Genomic DNA, 17,050 nt, shown 5'->3' with positions numbered 1-17,050 from the left:
TGTAACAACTTTGGCCCTTGTCACTGCTTGGGCGGGTGACCGCATGGGAACACAGGGTACTGTTGGCAATTTTGCTTCCTATTTTTCTTTCTCCTTTCTTTTCGCAGCTGCAGCCCGATTCAGTCAGGGAGACGCCACCGTGTAATGAAGCGGCGTGCTGTGTGTCCAGCGCCTCGCCTCTCCTTGCCTCTCTCAGTCGTTTCTCGTGCTTGTCGTGTTGATATAGGCCGACTGGAGAGCGTCAGCTCTCGCGTCAGCTGAGCAAAGTCGAGACAAGTCGAGACATACTGTAGGCTGGTCTGTAGCGAGTAAGAGGGAGAAAAAACATTAATTTAACGGCGCGTGGCGAAAGTACTCATACGCAAAATTAAAAGCCTGCTGCGGTGGCCGGGAATCGAACCCGGATCAACTGCTTGGAAGGCAACTATGCTGACCATTACACCACCACCGCACAACCCGGCGCCCCCACGCCGCGCTGTGACGGCTTCCCGCCAGTCGGCAGCGGCCGATGGTGATCGTAGCCCTAGGCGCATTACGAGGTAGGCTAGGGGAGCACATGCGGATGCATTCGGACGGCGTATCCATGCACATTTCGCACCCTTTGGCAAGCGTCGGCGCCGGCGACGCAAGAAGACGCAGAGGACCGCCTTCTGGCGGCATTTTTAGGCAGTACAGTGCAGGATTCAGCGTCTGCAGCATTTTCTCGACAGAATGCTACGGCGCTTGACGGCAGTCCCACTTTATCTCGAGACACCTGCTCGGGAAGCAGCGTAAGATTGCTACTGGCATCAGCATCGGTGGTTCAGTGGTAGAATGCTCGCCTGCCACGCGGGCGGCCCGGGTTCGATTCCCGGCCGATGCATCATTTTGCTTTTCCCGCGGTGCCGTGTGACTTGCGCGCTTGAGATGCACGATCCACAAGAATGTATAGCGGGATTCCCTTGAGAAGAACCGAGAACGCAGCACGCGCGGTTCCCCACAGCTTTCCTTTTCCTCTTCTCCCAGTAGAGCAAGAAGCCAAAAGCATTGCTCTGAGACTTTTGAGGTGCGCGCCTTGCCAGTCTGTATGCGCAAAGACGCTCGCAAAGAGAGAAGGGTGCCGACGCGGGACTCGGCACGAAATGTGCGAGAGACCATCCGATCCGTCGAACGAACGCCCAAATCCGGTGTGGTCTAGTGGCTAGGATACCTGGCTTTCACCCAGGAGGCCCTGGTTCGATTCCCGGTACCGGAACGGAATTTTTTCCACACGAATCGTCTCAAGTTTCAGCTGTGCGTGCTGCTCGCAATACAGCTACTGTTTCATGACCGCCAGCAGAACATGGACGAGCGGAGCAGACACACGGTGACCCTAGAAGTGGCGTGTGGCTTCATGCCACGTGTTTCCAGCGTAGGGCTGAGCAACCGTCCGCGTCGAGGCCCGTTAGCTCAGTTGGTTAGAGCGTCGTGCTAATAACGCGAAGGTCATGGGTTCGATCCCCCCACGGGCCAGTACGCTTTTACTACTACGAAAGGGCAGCGCCGATTTCAGCTGGCGAGTGTGATGACCAAAAGATCATCGCCCTGCGTGGACGTTGACAGAGGATCCGAACCCGACTTGTCGGGAAGCGCTACAGCGTCCGCTCGGCAATGGCCACACTATGTTGAATACGCTGGTTCTCATACGGCAAAGAGAAAATGAAAGAAAATGTCCGATTGCCGACGTGTAACAACTTTGGCCCTTGTCACTGCTTGGGCGGGTGACCGCATGGGAACACAGGGTACTGTTGGCAATTTTGCTTCCTATTTTTCTTTCTCCTTTCTTTTCGCAGCTGCAGCCCGATTCAGTCAGGGAGACGCCACCGTGTAATGAAGCGGCGTGCTGTGTGTCCAGCGCCTCGCCTCTCCTTGCCTCTCTCAGTCGTTTCTCGTGCTTGTCGTGTTGATATAGGCCGACTGGAGAGCGTCAGCTCTCGCGTCAGCTGAGCAAAGTCGAGACAAGTCGAGACATACTGTAGGCTGGTCTGTAGCGAGTAAGAGGGAGAAAAAACATTAATTTAACGGCGCGTGGCGAAAGTACTCATACGCAAAATTAAAAGCCTGCTGCGGTGGCCGGGAATCGAACCCGGATCAACTGCTTGGAAGGCAACTATGCTGACCATTACACCACCACCGCACAACCCGGCGCCCCCACGCCGCGCTGTGACGGCTTCCCGCCAGTCGGCAGCGGCCGATGGTGATCGTAGCCCTAGGCGCATTACGAGGTAGGCTAGGGGAGCACATGCGGATGCATTCGGACGGCGTATCCATGCACATTTCGCACCCTTTGGCAAGCGTCGGCGCCGGCGACGCAAGAAGACGCAGAGGACCGCCTTCTGGCGGCATTTTTAGGCAGTACAGTGCAGGATTCAGCGTCTGCAGCATTTTCTCGACAGAATGCTACGGCGCTTGACGGCAGTCCCACTTTATCTCGAGACACCTGCTCGGGAAGCAGCGTAAGATTGCTACTGGCATCAGCATCGGTGGTTCAGTGGTAGAATGCTCGCCTGCCACGCGGGCGGCCCGGGTTCGATTCCCGGCCGATGCATCATTTTGCTTTTCCCGCGGTGCCGTGTGACTTGCGCGCTTGAGATGCACGATCCACAAGAATGTATAGCGGGATTCCCTTGAGAAGAACCGAGAACGCAGCACGCGCGGTTCCCCACAGCTTTCCTTTTCCTCTTCTCCCAGTAGAGCAAGAAGCCAAAAGCATTGCTCTGAGACTTTTGAGGTGCGCGCCTTGCCAGTCTGTATGCGCAAAGACGCTCGCAAAGAGAGAAGGGTGCCGACGCGGGACTCGGCACGAAATGTGCGAGAGACCATCCGATCCGTCGAACGAACGCCCAAATCCGGTGTGGTCTAGTGGCTAGGATACCTGGCTTTCACCCAGGAGGCCCTGGTTCGATTCCCGGTACCGGAACGGAATTTTTTCCACACGAATCGTCTCAAGTTTCAGCTGTGCGTGCTGCTCGCAATACAGCTACTGTTTCATGACCGCCAGCAGAACATGGACGAGCGGAGCAGACACACGGTGACCCTAGAAGTGGCGTGTGGCTTCATGCCACGTGTTTCCAGCGTAGGGCTGAGCAACCGTCCGCGTCGAGGCCCGTTAGCTCAGTTGGTTAGAGCGTCGTGCTAATAACGCGAAGGTCGTGGGTTCGATCCCCCCACGGGCTAGTACGCTTTTACTACTACGAAAGGGCAGCGCCGATTTCAGCTGGCGAGTGTGATGACCAAAAGATCATCGCCCTGCGTGGACGTTGACAGAGGATCCGAACCCGACTTGTCGGGAAGCGCTACAGCGTCCGCTCGGCAATGGCCACACTATGTTGAATACGCTGGTTCTCATACGGCAAAGAGAAAATGAAAGAAAATGTCCGATTGCCGACGTGTAACAACTTTGGCCCTTGTCACTGCTTGGGCGGGTGACCGCATGGGAACACAGGGTACTGTTGGCAATTTTGCTTCCTATTTTTCTTTCTCCTTTCTTTTCGCAGCTGCAGCCCGATTCAGTCAGGGAGACGCCACCGTGTAATGAAGCGGCGTGCTGTGTGTCCAGCGCCTCGCCTCTCCTTGCCTCTCTCAGTCGTTTCTCGTGCTTGTCGTGTTGATATAGGCCGACTGGAGAGCGTCAGCTCTCGCGTCAGCTGAGCAAAGTCGAGACAAGTCGAGACATACTGTAGGCTGGTCTGTAGCGAGTAAGAGGGAGAAAAAACATTAATTTAACGGCGCGTGGCGAAAGTACTCATACGCAAAATTAAAAGCCTGCTGCGGTGGCCGGGAATCGAACCCGGATCAACTGCTTGGAAGGCAACTATGCTGACCATTACACCACCACCGCACAACCCGGCGCCCCCACGCCGCGCTGTGACGGCTTCCCGCCAGTCGGCAGCGGCCGATGGTGATCGTAGCCCTAGGCGCATTACGAGGTAGGCTAGGGGAGCACATGCGGATGCATTCGGACGGCGTATCCATGCACATTTCGCACCCTTTGGCAAGCGTCGGCGCCGGCGACGCAAGAAGACGCAGAGGACCGCCTTCTGGCGGCATTTTTAGGCAGTACAGTGCAGGATTCAGCGTCTGCAGCATTTTCTCGACAGAATGCTACGGCGCTTGACGGCAGTCCCACTTTATCTCGAGACACCTGCTCGGGAAGCAGCGTAAGATTGCTACTGGCATCAGCATCGGTGGTTCAGTGGTAGAATGCTCGCCTGCCACGCGGGCGGCCCGGGTTCGATTCCCGGCCGATGCATCATTTTGCTTTTCCCGCGGTGCCGTGTGACTTGCGCGCTTGAGATGCACGATCCACAAGAATGTATAGCGGGATTCCCTTGAGAAGAACCGAGAACGCAGCACGCGCGGTTCCCCACAGCTTTCCTTTTCCTCTTCTCCCAGTAGAGCAAGAAGCCAAAAGCATTGCTCTGAGACTTTTGAGGTGCGCGCCTTGCCAGTCTGTATGCGCAAAGACGCTCGCAAAGAGAGAAGGGTGCCGACGCGGGACTCGGCACGAAATGTGCGAGAGACCATCCGATCCGTCGAACGAACGCCCAAATCCGGTGTGGTCTAGTGGCTAGGATACCTGGCTTTCACCCAGGAGGCCCTGGTTCGATTCCCGGTACCGGAACGGAATTTTTTCCACACGAATCGTCTCAAGTTTCAGCTGTGCGTGCTGCTCGCAATACAGCTACTGTTTCATGACCGCCAGCAGAACATGGACGAGCGGAGCAGACACACGGTGACCCTAGAAGTGGCGTGTGGCTTCATGCCACGTGTTTCCAGCGTAGGGCTGAGCAACCGTCCGCGTCGAGGCCCGTTAGCTCAGTTGGTTAGAGCGTCGTGCTAATAACGCGAAGGTCATGGGTTCGATCCCCCCACGGGCCAGTACGCTTTTACTACTACGAAAGGGCAGCGCCGATTTCAGCTGGCGAGTGTGATGACCAAAAGATCATCGCCCTGCGTGGACGTTGACAGAGGATCCGAACCCGACTTGTCGGGAAGCGCTACAGCGTCCGCTCGGCAATGGCCACACTATGTTGAATACGCTGGTTCTCATACGGCAAAGAGAAAATGAAAGAAAATGTCCGATTGCCGACGTGTAACAACTTTGGCCCTTGTCACTGCTTGGGCGGGTGACCGCATGGGAACACAGGGTACTGTTGGCAATTTTGCTTCCTATTTTTCTTTCTCCTTTCTTTTCGCAGCTGCAGCCCGATTCAGTCAGGGAGACGCCACCGTGTAATGAAGCGGCGTGCTGTGTGTCCAGCGCCTCGCCTCTCCTTGCCTCTCTCAGTCGTTTCTCGTGCTTGTCGTGTTGATATAGGCCGACTGGAGAGCGTCAGCTCTCGCGTCAGCTGAGCAAAGTCGAGACAAGTCGAGACATACTGTAGGCTGGTCTGTAGCGAGTAAGAGGGAGAAAAAACATTAATTTAACGGCGCGTGGCGAAAGTACTCATACGCAAAATTAAAAGCCTGCTGCGGTGGCCGGGAATCGAACCCGGATCAACTGCTTGGAAGGCAACTATGCTGACCATTACACCACCACCGCACAACCCGGCGCCCCCACGCCGCGCTGTGACGGCTTCCCGCCAGTCGGCAGCGGCCGATGGTGATCGTAGCCCTAGGCGCATTACGAGGTAGGCTAGGGGAGCACATGCGGATGCATTCGGACGGCGTATCCATGCACATTTCGCACCCTTTGGCAAGCGTCGGCGCCGGCGACGCAAGAAGACGCAGAGGACCGCCTTCTGGCGGCATTTTTAGGCAGTACAGTGCAGGATTCAGCGTCTGCAGCATTTTCTCGACAGAATGCTACGGCGCTTGACGGCAGTCCCACTTTATCTCGAGACACCTGCTCGGGAAGCAGCGTAAGATTGCTACTGGCATCAGCATCGGTGGTTCAGTGGTAGAATGCTCGCCTGCCACGCGGGCGGCCCGGGTTCGATTCCCGGCCGATGCATCATTTTGCTTTTCCCGCGGTGCCGTGTGACTTGCGCGCTTGAGATGCACGATCCACAAGAATGTATAGCGGGATTCCCTTGAGAAGAACCGAGAACGCAGCACGCGCGGTTCCCCACAGCTTTCCTTTTCCTCTTCTCCCAGTAGAGCAAGAAGCCAAAAGCATTGCTCTGAGACTTTTGAGGTGCGCGCCTTGCCAGTCTGTATGCGCAAAGACGCTCGCAAAGAGAGAAGGGTGCCGACGCGGGACTCGGCACGAAATGTGCGAGAGACCATCCGATCCGTCGAACGAACGCCCAAATCCGGTGTGGTCTAGTGGCTAGGATACCTGGCTTTCACCCAGGAGGCCCTGGTTCGATTCCCGGTACCGGAACGGAATTTTTTCCACACGAATCGTCTCAAGTTTCAGCTGTGCGTGCTGCTCGCAATACAGCTACTGTTTCATGACCGCCAGCAGAACATGGACGAGCGGAGCAGACACACGGTGACCCTAGAAGTGGCGTGTGGCTTCATGCCACGTGTTTCCAGCGTAGGGCTGAGCAACCGTCCGCGTCGAGGCCCGTTAGCTCAGTTGGTTAGAGCGTCGTGCTAATAACGCGAAGGTCGTGGGTTCGATCCCCCCACGGGCTAGTACGCTTTTACTACTACGAAAGGGCAGCGCCGATTTCAGCTGGCGAGTGTGATGACCAAAAGATCATCGCCCTGCGTGGACGTTGACAGAGGATCCGAACCCGACTTGTCGGGAAGCGCTACAGCGTCCGCTCGGCAATGGCCACACTATGTTGAATACGCTGGTTCTCATACGGCAAAGAGAAAATGAAAGAAAATGTCCGATTGCCGACGTGTAACAACTTTGGCCCTTGTCACTGCTTGGGCGGGTGACCGCATGGGAACACAGGGTACTGTTGGCAATTTTGCTTCCTATTTTTCTTTCTCCTTTCTTTTCGCAGCTGCAGCCCGATTCAGTCAGGGAGACGCCACCGTGTAATGAAGCGGCGTGCTGTGTGTCCAGCGCCTCGCCTCTCCTTGCCTCTCTCAGTCGTTTCTCGTGCTTGTCGTGTTGATATAGGCCGACTGGAGAGCGTCAGCTCTCGCGTCAGCTGAGCAAAGTCGAGACAAGTCGAGACATACTGTAGGCTGGTCTGTAGCGAGTAAGAGGGAGAAAAAACATTAATTTAACGGCGCGTGGCGAAAGTACTCATACGCAAAATTAAAAGCCTGCTGCGGTGGCCGGGAATCGAACCCGGATCAACTGCTTGGAAGGCAACTATGCTGACCATTACACCACCACCGCACAACCCGGCGCCCCCACGCCGCGCTGTGACGGCTTCCCGCCAGTCGGCAGCGGCCGATGGTGATCGTAGCCCTAGGCGCATTACGAGGTAGGCTAGGGGAGCACATGCGGATGCATTCGGACGGCGTATCCATGCACATTTCGCACCCTTTGGCAAGCGTCGGCGCCGGCGACGCAAGAAGACGCAGAGGACCGCCTTCTGGCGGCATTTTTAGGCAGTACAGTGCAGGATTCAGCGTCTGCAGCATTTTCTCGACAGAATGCTACGGCGCTTGACGGCAGTCCCACTTTATCTCGAGACACCTGCTCGGGAAGCAGCGTAAGATTGCTACTGGCATCAGCATCGGTGGTTCAGTGGTAGAATGCTCGCCTGCCACGCGGGCGGCCCGGGTTCGATTCCCGGCCGATGCATCATTTTGCTTTTCCCGCGGTGCCGTGTGACTTGCGCGCTTGAGATGCACGATCCACAAGAATGTATAGCGGGATTCCCTTGAGAAGAACCGAGAACGCAGCACGCGCGGTTCCCCACAGCTTTCCTTTTCCTCTTCTCCCAGTAGAGCAAGAAGCCAAAAGCATTGCTCTGAGACTTTTGAGGTGCGCGCCTTGCCAGTCTGTATGCGCAAAGACGCTCGCAAAGAGAGAAGGGTGCCGACGCGGGACTCGGCACGAAATGTGCGAGAGACCATCCGATCCGTCGAACGAACGCCCAAATCCGGTGTGGTCTAGTGGCTAGGATACCTGGCTTTCACCCAGGAGGCCCTGGTTCGATTCCCGGTACCGGAACGGAATTTTTTCCACACGAATCGTCTCAAGTTTCAGCTGTGCGTGCTGCTCGCAATACAGCTACTGTTTCATGACCGCCAGCAGAACATGGACGAGCGGAGCAGACACACGGTGACCCTAGAAGTGGCGTGTGGCTTCATGCCACGTGTTTCCAGCGTAGGGCTGAGCAACCGTCCGCGTCGAGGCCCGTTAGCTCAGTTGGTTAGAGCGTCGTGCTAATAACGCGAAGGTCGTGGGTTCGATCCCCCCACGGGCTAGTACGCTTTTACTACTACGAAAGGGCAGCGCCGATTTCAGCTGGCGAGTGTGATGACCAAAAGATCATCGCCCTGCGTGGACGTTGACAGAGGATCCGAACCCGACTTGTCGGGAAGCGCTACAGCGTCCGCTCGGCAATGGCCACACTATGTTGAATACGCTGGTTCTCATACGGCAAAGAGAAAATGAAAGAAAATGTCCGATTGCCGACGTGTAACAACTTTGGCCCTTGTCACTGCTTGGGCGGGTGACCGCATGGGAACACAGGGTACTGTTGGCAATTTTGCTTCCTATTTTTCTTTCTCCTTTCTTTTCGCAGCTGCAGCCCGATTCAGTCAGGGAGACGCCACCGTGTAATGAAGCGGCGTGCTGTGTGTCCAGCGCCTCGCCTCTCCTTGCCTCTCTCAGTCGTTTCTCGTGCTTGTCGTGTTGATATAGGCCGACTGGAGAGCGTCAGCTCTCGCGTCAGCTGAGCAAAGTCGAGACAAGTCGAGACATACTGTAGGCTGGTCTGTAGCGAGTAAGAGGGAGAAAAAACATTAATTTAACGGCGCGTGGCGAAAGTACTCATACGCAAAATTAAAAGCCTGCTGCGGTGGCCGGGAATCGAACCCGGATCAACTGCTTGGAAGGCTACTATGCTGACCATTACACCACCACCGCACAACCCGGCGCCCCCACGCCGCGCTGTGACGGCTTCCCGCCAGTCGGCAGCGGCCGATGGTGATCGTAGCCCTAGGCGCATTACGAGGTAGGCTAGGGGAGCACATGCGGATGCATTCGGACGGCGTATCCATGCACATTTCGCACCCTTTGGCAAGCGTCGGCGCCGGCGACGCAAGAAGACGCAGAGGACCGCCTTCTGGCGGCATTTTTAGGCAGTACAGTGCAGGATTCAGCGTCTGCAGCATTTTCTCGACAGAATGCTACGGCGCTTGACGGCAGTCCCACTTTATCTCGAGACACCTGCTCGGGAAGCAGCGTAAGATTGCTACTGGCATCAGCATCGGTGGTTCAGTGGTAGAATGCTCGCCTGCCACGCGGGCGGCCCGGGTTCGATTCCCGGCCGATGCATCATTTTGCTTTTCCCGCGGTGCCGTGTGACTTGCGCGCTTGAGATGCACGATCCACAAGAATGTATAGCGGGATTCCCTTGAGAAGAACCGAGAACGCAGCACGCGCGGTTCCCCACAGCTTTCCTTTTCCTCTTCTCCCAGTAGAGCAAGAAGCCAAAAGCATTGCTCTGAGACTTTTGAGGTGCGCGCCTTGCCAGTCTGTATGCGCAAAGACGCTCGCAAAGAGAGAAGGGTGCCGACGCGGGACTCGGCACGAAATGTGCGAGAGACCATCCGATCCGTCGAACGAACGCCCAAATCCGGTGTGGTCTAGTGGCTAGGATACCTGGCTTTCACCCAGGAGGCCCTGGTTCGATTCCCGGTACCGGAACGGAATTTTTTCCACACGAATCGTCTCAAGTTTCAGCTGTGCGTGCTGCTCGCAATACAGCTACTGTTTCATGACCGCCAGCAGAACATGGACGAGCGGAGCAGACACACGGTGACCCTAGAAGTGGCGTGTGGCTTCATGCCACGTGTTTCCAGCGTAGGGCTGAGCAACCGTCCGCGTCGAGGCCCGTTAGCTCAGTTGGTTAGAGCGTCGTGCTAATAACGCGAAGGTCGTGGGTTCGATCCCCCCACGGGCCAGTACGCTTTTACTACTACGAAAGGGCAGCGCCGATTTCAGCTGGCGAGTGTGATGACCAAAAGATCATCGCCCTGCGTGGACGTTGACAGAGGATCCGAACCCGACTTGTCGGGAAGCGCTACAGCGTCCGCTCGGCAATGGCCACACTATGTTGAATACGCTGGTTCTCATACGGCAAAGAGAAAATGAAAGAAAATGTCCGATTGCCGACGTGTAACAACTTTGGCCCTTGTCACTGCTTGGGCGGGTGACCGCATGGGAACACAGGGTACTGTTGGCAATTTTGCTTCCTATTTTTCTTTCTCCTTTCTTTTCGCAGCTGCAGCCCGATTCAGTCAGGGAGACGCCACCGTGTAATGAAGCGGCGTGCTGTGTGTCCAGCGCCTCGCCTCTCCTTGCCTCTCTCAGTCGTTTCTCGTGCTTGTCGTGTTGATATAGGCCGACTGGAGAGCGTCAGCTCTCGCGTCAGCTGAGCAAAGTCGAGACAAGTCGAGACATACTGTAGGCTGGTCTGTAGCGAGTAAGAGGGAGAAAAAACATTAATTTAACGGCGCGTGGCGAAAGTACTCATACGCAAAATTAAAAGCCTGCTGCGGTGGCCGGGAATCGAACCCGGATCAACTGCTTGGAAGGCAACTATGCTGACCATTACACCACCACCGCACAACCCGGCGCCCCCACGCCGCGCTGTGACGGCTTCCCGCCAGTCGGCAGCGGCCGATGGTGATCGTAGCCCTAGGCGCATTACGAGGTAGGCTAGGGGAGCACATGCGGATGCATTCGGACGGCGTATCCATGCACATTTCGCACCCTTTGGCAAGCGTCGGCGCCGGCGACGCAAGAAGACGCAGAGGACCGCCTTCTGGCGGCATTTTTAGGCAGTACAGTGCAGGATTCAGCGTCTGCAGCATTTTCTCGACAGAATGCTACGGCGCTTGACGGCAGTCCCACTTTATCTCGAGACACCTGCTCGGGAAGCAGCGTAAGATTGCTACTGGCATCAGCATCGGTGGTTCAGTGGTAGAATGCTCGCCTGCCACGCGGGCGGCCCGGGTTCGATTCCCGGCCGATGCATCATTTTGCTTTTCCCGCGGTGCCGTGTGACTTGCGCGCTTGAGATGCACGATCCACAAGAATGTATAGCGGGATTCCCTTGAGAAGAACCGAGAACGCAGCACGCGCGGTTCCCCACAGCTTTCCTTTTCCTCTTCTCCCAGTAGAGCAAGAAGCCAAAAGCATTGCTCTGAGACTTTTGAGGTGCGCGCCTTGCCAGTCTGTATGCGCAAAGACGCTCGCAAAGAGAGAAGGGTGCCGACGCGGGACTCGGCACGAAATGTGCGAGAGACCATCCGATCCGTCGAACGAACGCCCAAATCCGGTGTGGTCTAGTGGCTAGGATACCTGGCTTTCACCCAGGAGGCCCTGGTTCGATTCCCGGTACCGGAACGGAATTTTTTCCACACGAATCGTCTCAAGTTTCAGCTGTGCGTGCTGCTCGCAATACAGCTACTGTTTCATGACCGCCAGCAGAACATGGACGAGCGGAGCAGACACACGGTGACCCTAGAAGTGGCGTGTGGCTTCATGCCACGTGTTTCCAGCGTAGGGCTGAGCAACCGTCCGCGTCGAGGCCCGTTAGCTCAGTTGGTTAGAGCGTCGTGCTAATAACGCGAAGGTCGTGGGTTCGATCCCCCCACGGGCTAGTACGCTTTTACTACTACGAAAGGGCAGCGCCGATTTCAGCTGGCGAGTGTGATGACCAAAAGATCATCGCCCTGCGTGGACGTTGACAGAGGATCCGAACCCGACTTGTCGGGAAGCGCTACAGCGTCCGCTCGGCAATGGCCACACTATGTTGAATACGCTGGTTCTCATACGGCAAAGAGAAAATGAAAGAAAATGTCCGATTGCCGACGTGTAACAACTTTGGCCCTTGTCACTGCTTGGGCGGGTGACCGCATGGGAACACAGGGTACTGTTGGCAATTTTGCTTCCTATTTTTCTTTCTCCTTTCTTTTCGCAGCTGCAGCCCGATTCAGTCAGGGAGACGCCACCGTGTAATGAAGCGGCGTGCTGTGTGTCCAGCGCCTCGCCTCTCCTTGCCTCTCTCAGTCGTTTCTCGTGCTTGTCGTGTTGATATAGGCCGACTGGAGAGCGTCAGCTCTCGCGTCAGCTGAGCAAAGTCGAGACAAGTCGAGACATACTGTAGGCTGGTCTGTAGCGAGTAAGAGGGAGAAAAAACATTAATTTAACGGCGCGTGGCGAAAGTACTCATACGCAAAATTAAAAGCCTGCTGCGGTGGCCGGGAATCGAACCCGGATCAACTGCTTGGAAGGCAACTATGCTGACCATTACACCACCACCGCACAACCCGGCGCCCCCACGCCGCGCTGTGACGGCTTCCCGCCAGTCGGCAGCGGCCGATGGTGATCGTAGCCCTAGGCGCATTACGAGGTAGGCTAGGGGAGCACATGCGGATGCATTCGGACGGCGTATCCATGCACATTTCGCACCCTTTGGCAAGCGTCGGCGCCGGCGACGCAAGAAGACGCAGAGGACCGCCTTCTGGCGGCATTTTTAGGCAGTACAGTGCAGGATTCAGCGTCTGCAGCATTTTCTCGACAGAATGCTACGGCGCTTGACGGCAGTCCCACTTTATCTCGAGACACCTGCTTGGGAAGCAGCGTAAGATTGCTACTGGCATCAGCATCGGTGGTTCAGTGGTAGAATGCTCGCCTGCCACGCGGGCGGCCCGGGTTCGATTCCCGGCCGATGCATCATTTTGCTTTTCCCGCGGTGCCGTGTGACTTGCGCGCTTGAGATGCACGATCCACAAGAATGTATAGCGGGATTCCCTTGAGAAGAACCGAGAACGCAGCACGCGCGGTTCCCCACAGCTTTCCTTTTCCTCTTCTCCCAGTAGAGCAAGAAGCCAAAAGCATTGCTCTGAGACTTTTGAGGTGCGCGCCTTGCCAGTCTGTATGCGCAAAGACGCTCGCAAAGAGAGAAGGGTGCCGACGCGGGACTCGGCACGAAATGTGCGAGAGACCATCCGATCCGTCGAACGAACGCCCAAATCCGGTGTGGTCTAGTGGCTAGGATACCTGGCTTTCACCCAGGAGGCCCTGGTTCGATTCCCGGTACCGGAACGGAATTTTTTCCACACGAATCGTCTCAAGTTTCAGCTGTGCGTGCTGCTCGCAATACAGCTACTGTTTCATGACCGCCAGCAGAACATGGACGAGCGGAGCAGACACACGGTGACCCTAGAAGTGGCGTGTGGCTTCATGCCACGTGTTTCCAGCGTAGGGCTGAGCAACCGTCCGCGTCGAGGCCCGTTAGCTCAGTTGGTTAGAGCGTCGTGCTAATAACGCGAAGGTCGTGGGTTCGATCCCCCCACGGGCTAGTACGCTTTTACTACTACGAAAGGGCAGCGCCGATTTCAGCTGGCGAGTGTGATGACCAAAAGATCATCGCCCTGCGTGGACGTTGACAGAGGATCCGAACCCGACTTGTCGGGAAGCGCTACAGCGTCCGCTCGGCAATGGCCACACTATGTTGAATACGCTGGTTCTCATACGGCAAAGAGAAAATGAAAGAAAATGTCCGATTGCCGACGTGTAACAACTTTGGCCCTTGTCACTGCTTGGGCGGGTGACCGCATGGGAACACAGGGTACTGTTGGCAATTTTGCTTCCTATTTTTCTTTCTCCTTTCTTTTCGCAGCTGCAGCCCGATTCAGTCAGGGAGACGCCACCGTGTAATGAAGCGGCGTGCTGTGTGTCCAGCGCCTCGCCTCTCCTTGCCTCTCTCAGTCGTTTCTCGTGCTTGTCGTGTTGATATAGGCCGACTGGAGAGCGTCAGCTCTCGCGTCAGCTGAGCAAAGTCGAGACAAGTCGAGACATACTGTAGGCTGGTCTGTAGCGAGTAAGAGGGAGAAAAAACATTAATTTAACGGCGCGTGGCGAAAGTACTCATACGCAAAATTAAAAGCCTGCTGCGGTGGCCGGGAATCGAACCCGGATCAACTGCTTGGAAGGCAACTATGCTGACCATTACACCACCACCGCACAACCCGGCGCCCCCACGCCGCGCTGTGACGGCTTCCCGCCAGTCGGCAGCGGCCGATGGTGATCGTAGCCCTAGGCGCATTACGAGGTAGGCTAGGGGAGCACATGCGGATGCATTCGGACGGCGTATCCATGCACATTTCGCACCCTTTGGCAAGCGTCGGCGCCGGCGACGCAAGAAGACGCAGAGGACCGCCTTCTGGCGGCATTTTTAGGCAGTACAGTGCAGGATTCAGCGTCTGCAGCATTTTCTCGACAGAATGCTACGGCGCTTGACGGCAGTCCCACTTTATCTCGAGACACCTGCTCGGGAAGCAGCGTAAGATTGCTACTGGCATCAGCATCGGTGGTTCAGTGGTAGAATGCTCGCCTGCCACGCGGGCGGCCCGGGTTCGATTCCCGGCCGATGCATCATTTTGCTTTTCCCGCGGTGCCGTGTGACTTGCGCGCTTGAGATGCACGATCCACAAGAATGTATAGCGGGATTCCCTTGAGAAGAACCGAGAACGCAGCACGCGCGGTTCCCCACAGCTTTCCTTTTCCTCTTCTCCCAGTAGAGCAAGAAGCCAAAAGCATTGCTCTGAGACTTTTGAGGTGCGCGCCTTGCCAGTCTGTATGCGCAAAGACGCTCGCAAAGAGAGAAGGGTGCCGACGCGGGACTCGGCACGAAATGTGCGAGAGACCATCCGATCCGTCGAACGAACGCCCAAATCCGGTGTGGTCTAGTGGCTAGGATACCTGGCTTTCACCCAGGAGGCCCTGGTTCGATTCCCGGTACCGGAACGGAATTTTTTCCACACGAATCGTCTCAAGTTTCAGCTGTGCGTGCTGCTCGCAATACAGCTACTGTTTCATGACCGCCAGCAGAACATGGACGAGCGGAGCAGACACACGGTGACCCTAGAAGTGGCGTGTGGCTTCATGCCACGTGTTTCCAGCGTAGGGCTGAGCAACCGTCCGCGTCGAGGCCCGTTAGCTCAGTTGGTTAGAGCGTCGTGCTAATAACGCGAAGGTCGTGGGTTCGATCCCCCCACGGGCTAGTACGCTTTTACTACTACGAAAGGGCAGCGCCGATTTCAGCTGGCGAGTGTGATGACCAAAAGATCATCGCCCTGCGTGGACGTTGACAGAGGATCCGAACCCGACTTGTCGGGAAGCGCTACAGCGTCCGCTCGGCAATGGCCACACTATGTTGAATACGCTGGTTCTCATACGGCAAAGAGAAAATGAAAGAAAATGTCCGATTGCCGACGTGTAACAACTTTGGCCCTTGTCACTGCTTGGGCGGGTGACCGCATGGGAACACAGGGTACTGTTGGCAATTTTGCTTCCTATTTTTCTTTCTCCTTTCTTTTCGCAGCTGCAGCCCGATTCAGTCAGGGAGACGCCACCGTGTAATGAAGCGGCGTGCTGTGTGTCCAGCGCCTCGCCTCTCCTTGCCTCTCTCAGTCGTTTCTCGTGCTTGTCGTGTTGATATAGGCCGACTGGAGAGCGTCAGCTCTCGCGTCAGCTGAGCAAAGTCGAGACAAGTCGAGACATACTGTAGGCTGGTCTGTAGCGAGTAAGAGGGAGAAAAAACATTAATTTAACGGCGCGTGGCGAAAGTACTCATACGCAAAATTAAAAGCCTGCTGCGGTGGCCGGGAATCGAACCCGGATCAACTGCTTGGAAGGCAACTATGCTGACCATTACACCACCACCGCACAACCCGGCGCCCCCACGCCGCGCTGTGACGGCTTCCCGCCAGTCGGCAGCGGCCGATGGTGATCGTAGCCCTAGGCGCATTACGAGGTAGGCTAGGGGAGCACATGCGGATGCATTCGGACGGCGTATCCATGCACATTTCGCACCCTTTGGCAAGCGTCGGCGCCGGCGACGCAAGAAGACGCAGAGGACCGCCTTCTGGCGGCATTTTTAGGCAGTACAGTGCAGGATTCAGCGTCTGCAGCATTTTCTCGACAGAATGCTACGGCGCTTGACGGCAGTCCCACTTTATCTCGAGACACCTGCTTGGGAAGCAGCGTAAGATTGCTACTGGCATCAGCATCGGTGGTTCAGTGGTAGAATGCTCGCCTGCCACGCGGGCGGCCCGGGTTCGATTCCCGGCCGATGCATCATTTTGCTTTTCCCGCGGTGCCGTGTGACTTGCGCGCTTGAGATGCACGATCCACAAGAATGTATAGCGGGATTCCCTTGAGAAGAACCGAGAACGCAGCACGCGCGGTTCCCCACAGCTTTCCTTTTCCTCTTCTCCCAGTAGAGCAAGAAGCCAAAAGCATTGCTCTGAGACTTTTGAGGTGCGCGCCTTGCCAGTCTGTATGCGCAAAGACGCTCGCAAAGAGAGAAGGGTGCCGACGCGGGACTCGGCACGAAATGTGCGAGAGACCATCCGATCCGTCGAACGAACGCCCAAATCCGGTGTGGTCTAGTGGCTAGGATACCTGGCTTTCACCCAGGAGGCCCTGGTTCGATTCCCGGTACCGGAACGGAATTTTTTCCACACGAATCGTCTCAAGTTTCAGCTGTGCGTGCTGCTCGCAATACAGCTACTGTTTCATGACCGCCAGCAGAACATGGACGAGCGGAGCAGACACACGGTGACCCTAGAAGTGGCGTGTGGCTTCATGCCACGTGTTTCCAGCGTAGGGCTGAGCAACCGTCCGCGTCGAGGCCCGTTAGCTCAGTTGGTTAGAGCGTCGTGCTAATAACGCGAAGGTCGTGGGTTCGATCCCCCCACGGGCTAGTACGCTTTTACTACTACGAAAGGGCAGCGCCGATTTCAGCTGGCGAGTGTGATGACCAAAAGATCATCGCCCTGCGTGGACGTTGACAGAGGATCCGAACCCGACTTGTCGGGAAGCGCTACAGCGTCCGCTCGGCAATGGCCACACTATGTTGAATACGCTGGTTCTCATACGGCAAAGAGAAAATGAAAGAAAATGTCCGATTGCCGACGTGTAACAACT

At 56.3% G+C, this 17,050-nt stretch overlaps 40 non-coding genes across 40 annotated transcripts; 30 read left to right on the top strand and 10 right to left on the bottom strand.

Annotated features, from left to right (window-relative positions):
* Nucleotides 1-379: 379 nt before the first annotated feature.
* On the bottom strand, nt 380-451 carry Trnag-ucc (transfer RNA glycine (anticodon UCC)). Its single transcript has one exon. It is a non-coding gene; the product is annotated as a tRNA-Gly (tRNA).
* A 340-nt stretch (nt 452-791) lies between these two features.
* Nucleotides 792-862, top strand: Trnag-gcc (transfer RNA glycine (anticodon GCC)). Its single transcript has one exon. It is a non-coding gene; the product is annotated as a tRNA-Gly (tRNA).
* A 300-nt stretch (nt 863-1,162) lies between these two features.
* On the top strand, nt 1,163-1,234 carry Trnae-uuc (transfer RNA glutamic acid (anticodon UUC)). The gene has a single exon. It is a non-coding gene; the product is annotated as a tRNA-Glu (tRNA).
* Nucleotides 1,235-1,417: 183 nt separating this feature from the next.
* Nucleotides 1,418-1,491, top strand: Trnai-aau (transfer RNA isoleucine (anticodon AAU)). Its single transcript has one exon. It is a non-coding gene; the product is annotated as a tRNA-Ile (tRNA).
* Nucleotides 1,492-2,083: 592 nt separating this feature from the next.
* On the bottom strand, nt 2,084-2,155 carry Trnag-ucc (transfer RNA glycine (anticodon UCC)). Its single transcript has one exon. It is a non-coding gene; the product is annotated as a tRNA-Gly (tRNA).
* A 340-nt stretch (nt 2,156-2,495) lies between these two features.
* On the top strand, nt 2,496-2,566 carry Trnag-gcc (transfer RNA glycine (anticodon GCC)). Its single transcript has one exon. It is a non-coding gene; the product is annotated as a tRNA-Gly (tRNA).
* A 300-nt stretch (nt 2,567-2,866) lies between these two features.
* Trnae-uuc (transfer RNA glutamic acid (anticodon UUC)) lies at nt 2,867-2,938 on the top strand. Its single transcript has one exon. It is a non-coding gene; the product is annotated as a tRNA-Glu (tRNA).
* A 183-nt stretch (nt 2,939-3,121) lies between these two features.
* Trnai-aau (transfer RNA isoleucine (anticodon AAU)) lies at nt 3,122-3,195 on the top strand. Its single transcript has one exon. It is a non-coding gene; the product is annotated as a tRNA-Ile (tRNA).
* A 592-nt stretch (nt 3,196-3,787) lies between these two features.
* Nucleotides 3,788-3,859, bottom strand: Trnag-ucc (transfer RNA glycine (anticodon UCC)). Its single transcript has one exon. It is a non-coding gene; the product is annotated as a tRNA-Gly (tRNA).
* Nucleotides 3,860-4,199: 340 nt separating this feature from the next.
* Nucleotides 4,200-4,270, top strand: Trnag-gcc (transfer RNA glycine (anticodon GCC)). Its single transcript has one exon. It is a non-coding gene; the product is annotated as a tRNA-Gly (tRNA).
* A 300-nt stretch (nt 4,271-4,570) lies between these two features.
* On the top strand, nt 4,571-4,642 carry Trnae-uuc (transfer RNA glutamic acid (anticodon UUC)). The gene has a single exon. It is a non-coding gene; the product is annotated as a tRNA-Glu (tRNA).
* Nucleotides 4,643-4,825: 183 nt separating this feature from the next.
* On the top strand, nt 4,826-4,899 carry Trnai-aau (transfer RNA isoleucine (anticodon AAU)). Its single transcript has one exon. It is a non-coding gene; the product is annotated as a tRNA-Ile (tRNA).
* Nucleotides 4,900-5,491: 592 nt separating this feature from the next.
* Trnag-ucc (transfer RNA glycine (anticodon UCC)) lies at nt 5,492-5,563 on the bottom strand. Its single transcript has one exon. It is a non-coding gene; the product is annotated as a tRNA-Gly (tRNA).
* A 340-nt stretch (nt 5,564-5,903) lies between these two features.
* Trnag-gcc (transfer RNA glycine (anticodon GCC)) lies at nt 5,904-5,974 on the top strand. The gene has a single exon. It is a non-coding gene; the product is annotated as a tRNA-Gly (tRNA).
* A 300-nt stretch (nt 5,975-6,274) lies between these two features.
* Nucleotides 6,275-6,346, top strand: Trnae-uuc (transfer RNA glutamic acid (anticodon UUC)). The gene has a single exon. It is a non-coding gene; the product is annotated as a tRNA-Glu (tRNA).
* Nucleotides 6,347-6,529: 183 nt separating this feature from the next.
* On the top strand, nt 6,530-6,603 carry Trnai-aau (transfer RNA isoleucine (anticodon AAU)). Its single transcript has one exon. It is a non-coding gene; the product is annotated as a tRNA-Ile (tRNA).
* Nucleotides 6,604-7,195: 592 nt separating this feature from the next.
* Nucleotides 7,196-7,267, bottom strand: Trnag-ucc (transfer RNA glycine (anticodon UCC)). Its single transcript has one exon. It is a non-coding gene; the product is annotated as a tRNA-Gly (tRNA).
* A 340-nt stretch (nt 7,268-7,607) lies between these two features.
* Nucleotides 7,608-7,678, top strand: Trnag-gcc (transfer RNA glycine (anticodon GCC)). The gene has a single exon. It is a non-coding gene; the product is annotated as a tRNA-Gly (tRNA).
* Nucleotides 7,679-7,978: 300 nt separating this feature from the next.
* Trnae-uuc (transfer RNA glutamic acid (anticodon UUC)) lies at nt 7,979-8,050 on the top strand. The gene has a single exon. It is a non-coding gene; the product is annotated as a tRNA-Glu (tRNA).
* A 183-nt stretch (nt 8,051-8,233) lies between these two features.
* On the top strand, nt 8,234-8,307 carry Trnai-aau (transfer RNA isoleucine (anticodon AAU)). The gene has a single exon. It is a non-coding gene; the product is annotated as a tRNA-Ile (tRNA).
* Nucleotides 8,308-8,899: 592 nt separating this feature from the next.
* On the bottom strand, nt 8,900-8,971 carry Trnag-ucc (transfer RNA glycine (anticodon UCC)). The gene has a single exon. It is a non-coding gene; the product is annotated as a tRNA-Gly (tRNA).
* A 340-nt stretch (nt 8,972-9,311) lies between these two features.
* On the top strand, nt 9,312-9,382 carry Trnag-gcc (transfer RNA glycine (anticodon GCC)). The gene has a single exon. It is a non-coding gene; the product is annotated as a tRNA-Gly (tRNA).
* Nucleotides 9,383-9,682: 300 nt separating this feature from the next.
* On the top strand, nt 9,683-9,754 carry Trnae-uuc (transfer RNA glutamic acid (anticodon UUC)). Its single transcript has one exon. It is a non-coding gene; the product is annotated as a tRNA-Glu (tRNA).
* A 183-nt stretch (nt 9,755-9,937) lies between these two features.
* Trnai-aau (transfer RNA isoleucine (anticodon AAU)) lies at nt 9,938-10,011 on the top strand. Its single transcript has one exon. It is a non-coding gene; the product is annotated as a tRNA-Ile (tRNA).
* A 592-nt stretch (nt 10,012-10,603) lies between these two features.
* On the bottom strand, nt 10,604-10,675 carry Trnag-ucc (transfer RNA glycine (anticodon UCC)). The gene has a single exon. It is a non-coding gene; the product is annotated as a tRNA-Gly (tRNA).
* A 340-nt stretch (nt 10,676-11,015) lies between these two features.
* Trnag-gcc (transfer RNA glycine (anticodon GCC)) lies at nt 11,016-11,086 on the top strand. The gene has a single exon. It is a non-coding gene; the product is annotated as a tRNA-Gly (tRNA).
* A 300-nt stretch (nt 11,087-11,386) lies between these two features.
* On the top strand, nt 11,387-11,458 carry Trnae-uuc (transfer RNA glutamic acid (anticodon UUC)). The gene has a single exon. It is a non-coding gene; the product is annotated as a tRNA-Glu (tRNA).
* Nucleotides 11,459-11,641: 183 nt separating this feature from the next.
* Trnai-aau (transfer RNA isoleucine (anticodon AAU)) lies at nt 11,642-11,715 on the top strand. Its single transcript has one exon. It is a non-coding gene; the product is annotated as a tRNA-Ile (tRNA).
* Nucleotides 11,716-12,307: 592 nt separating this feature from the next.
* Trnag-ucc (transfer RNA glycine (anticodon UCC)) lies at nt 12,308-12,379 on the bottom strand. Its single transcript has one exon. It is a non-coding gene; the product is annotated as a tRNA-Gly (tRNA).
* Nucleotides 12,380-12,719: 340 nt separating this feature from the next.
* Nucleotides 12,720-12,790, top strand: Trnag-gcc (transfer RNA glycine (anticodon GCC)). The gene has a single exon. It is a non-coding gene; the product is annotated as a tRNA-Gly (tRNA).
* A 300-nt stretch (nt 12,791-13,090) lies between these two features.
* Trnae-uuc (transfer RNA glutamic acid (anticodon UUC)) lies at nt 13,091-13,162 on the top strand. Its single transcript has one exon. It is a non-coding gene; the product is annotated as a tRNA-Glu (tRNA).
* A 183-nt stretch (nt 13,163-13,345) lies between these two features.
* Nucleotides 13,346-13,419, top strand: Trnai-aau (transfer RNA isoleucine (anticodon AAU)). The gene has a single exon. It is a non-coding gene; the product is annotated as a tRNA-Ile (tRNA).
* A 592-nt stretch (nt 13,420-14,011) lies between these two features.
* On the bottom strand, nt 14,012-14,083 carry Trnag-ucc (transfer RNA glycine (anticodon UCC)). The gene has a single exon. It is a non-coding gene; the product is annotated as a tRNA-Gly (tRNA).
* Nucleotides 14,084-14,423: 340 nt separating this feature from the next.
* On the top strand, nt 14,424-14,494 carry Trnag-gcc (transfer RNA glycine (anticodon GCC)). Its single transcript has one exon. It is a non-coding gene; the product is annotated as a tRNA-Gly (tRNA).
* Nucleotides 14,495-14,794: 300 nt separating this feature from the next.
* Trnae-uuc (transfer RNA glutamic acid (anticodon UUC)) lies at nt 14,795-14,866 on the top strand. The gene has a single exon. It is a non-coding gene; the product is annotated as a tRNA-Glu (tRNA).
* A 183-nt stretch (nt 14,867-15,049) lies between these two features.
* On the top strand, nt 15,050-15,123 carry Trnai-aau (transfer RNA isoleucine (anticodon AAU)). Its single transcript has one exon. It is a non-coding gene; the product is annotated as a tRNA-Ile (tRNA).
* A 592-nt stretch (nt 15,124-15,715) lies between these two features.
* Trnag-ucc (transfer RNA glycine (anticodon UCC)) lies at nt 15,716-15,787 on the bottom strand. The gene has a single exon. It is a non-coding gene; the product is annotated as a tRNA-Gly (tRNA).
* A 340-nt stretch (nt 15,788-16,127) lies between these two features.
* Trnag-gcc (transfer RNA glycine (anticodon GCC)) lies at nt 16,128-16,198 on the top strand. The gene has a single exon. It is a non-coding gene; the product is annotated as a tRNA-Gly (tRNA).
* Nucleotides 16,199-16,498: 300 nt separating this feature from the next.
* On the top strand, nt 16,499-16,570 carry Trnae-uuc (transfer RNA glutamic acid (anticodon UUC)). The gene has a single exon. It is a non-coding gene; the product is annotated as a tRNA-Glu (tRNA).
* A 183-nt stretch (nt 16,571-16,753) lies between these two features.
* On the top strand, nt 16,754-16,827 carry Trnai-aau (transfer RNA isoleucine (anticodon AAU)). Its single transcript has one exon. It is a non-coding gene; the product is annotated as a tRNA-Ile (tRNA).
* The last annotated feature ends 223 nt before the right edge of the window (nt 16,828-17,050 follow it).

The sequence above is a fragment of the Schistocerca cancellata genome, unplaced genomic scaffold (genome assembly GCF_023864275.1).
Source record: "Schistocerca cancellata isolate TAMUIC-IGC-003103 unplaced genomic scaffold, iqSchCanc2.1 HiC_scaffold_259, whole genome shotgun sequence".
Classification (NCBI taxonomy): domain Eukaryota; kingdom Metazoa; phylum Arthropoda; class Insecta; order Orthoptera; family Acrididae; genus Schistocerca; species Schistocerca cancellata.
The sequence above is the reverse complement of the archived record's forward strand: the minus strand, read 5'-3'. Positions and strand labels throughout refer to the sequence as shown.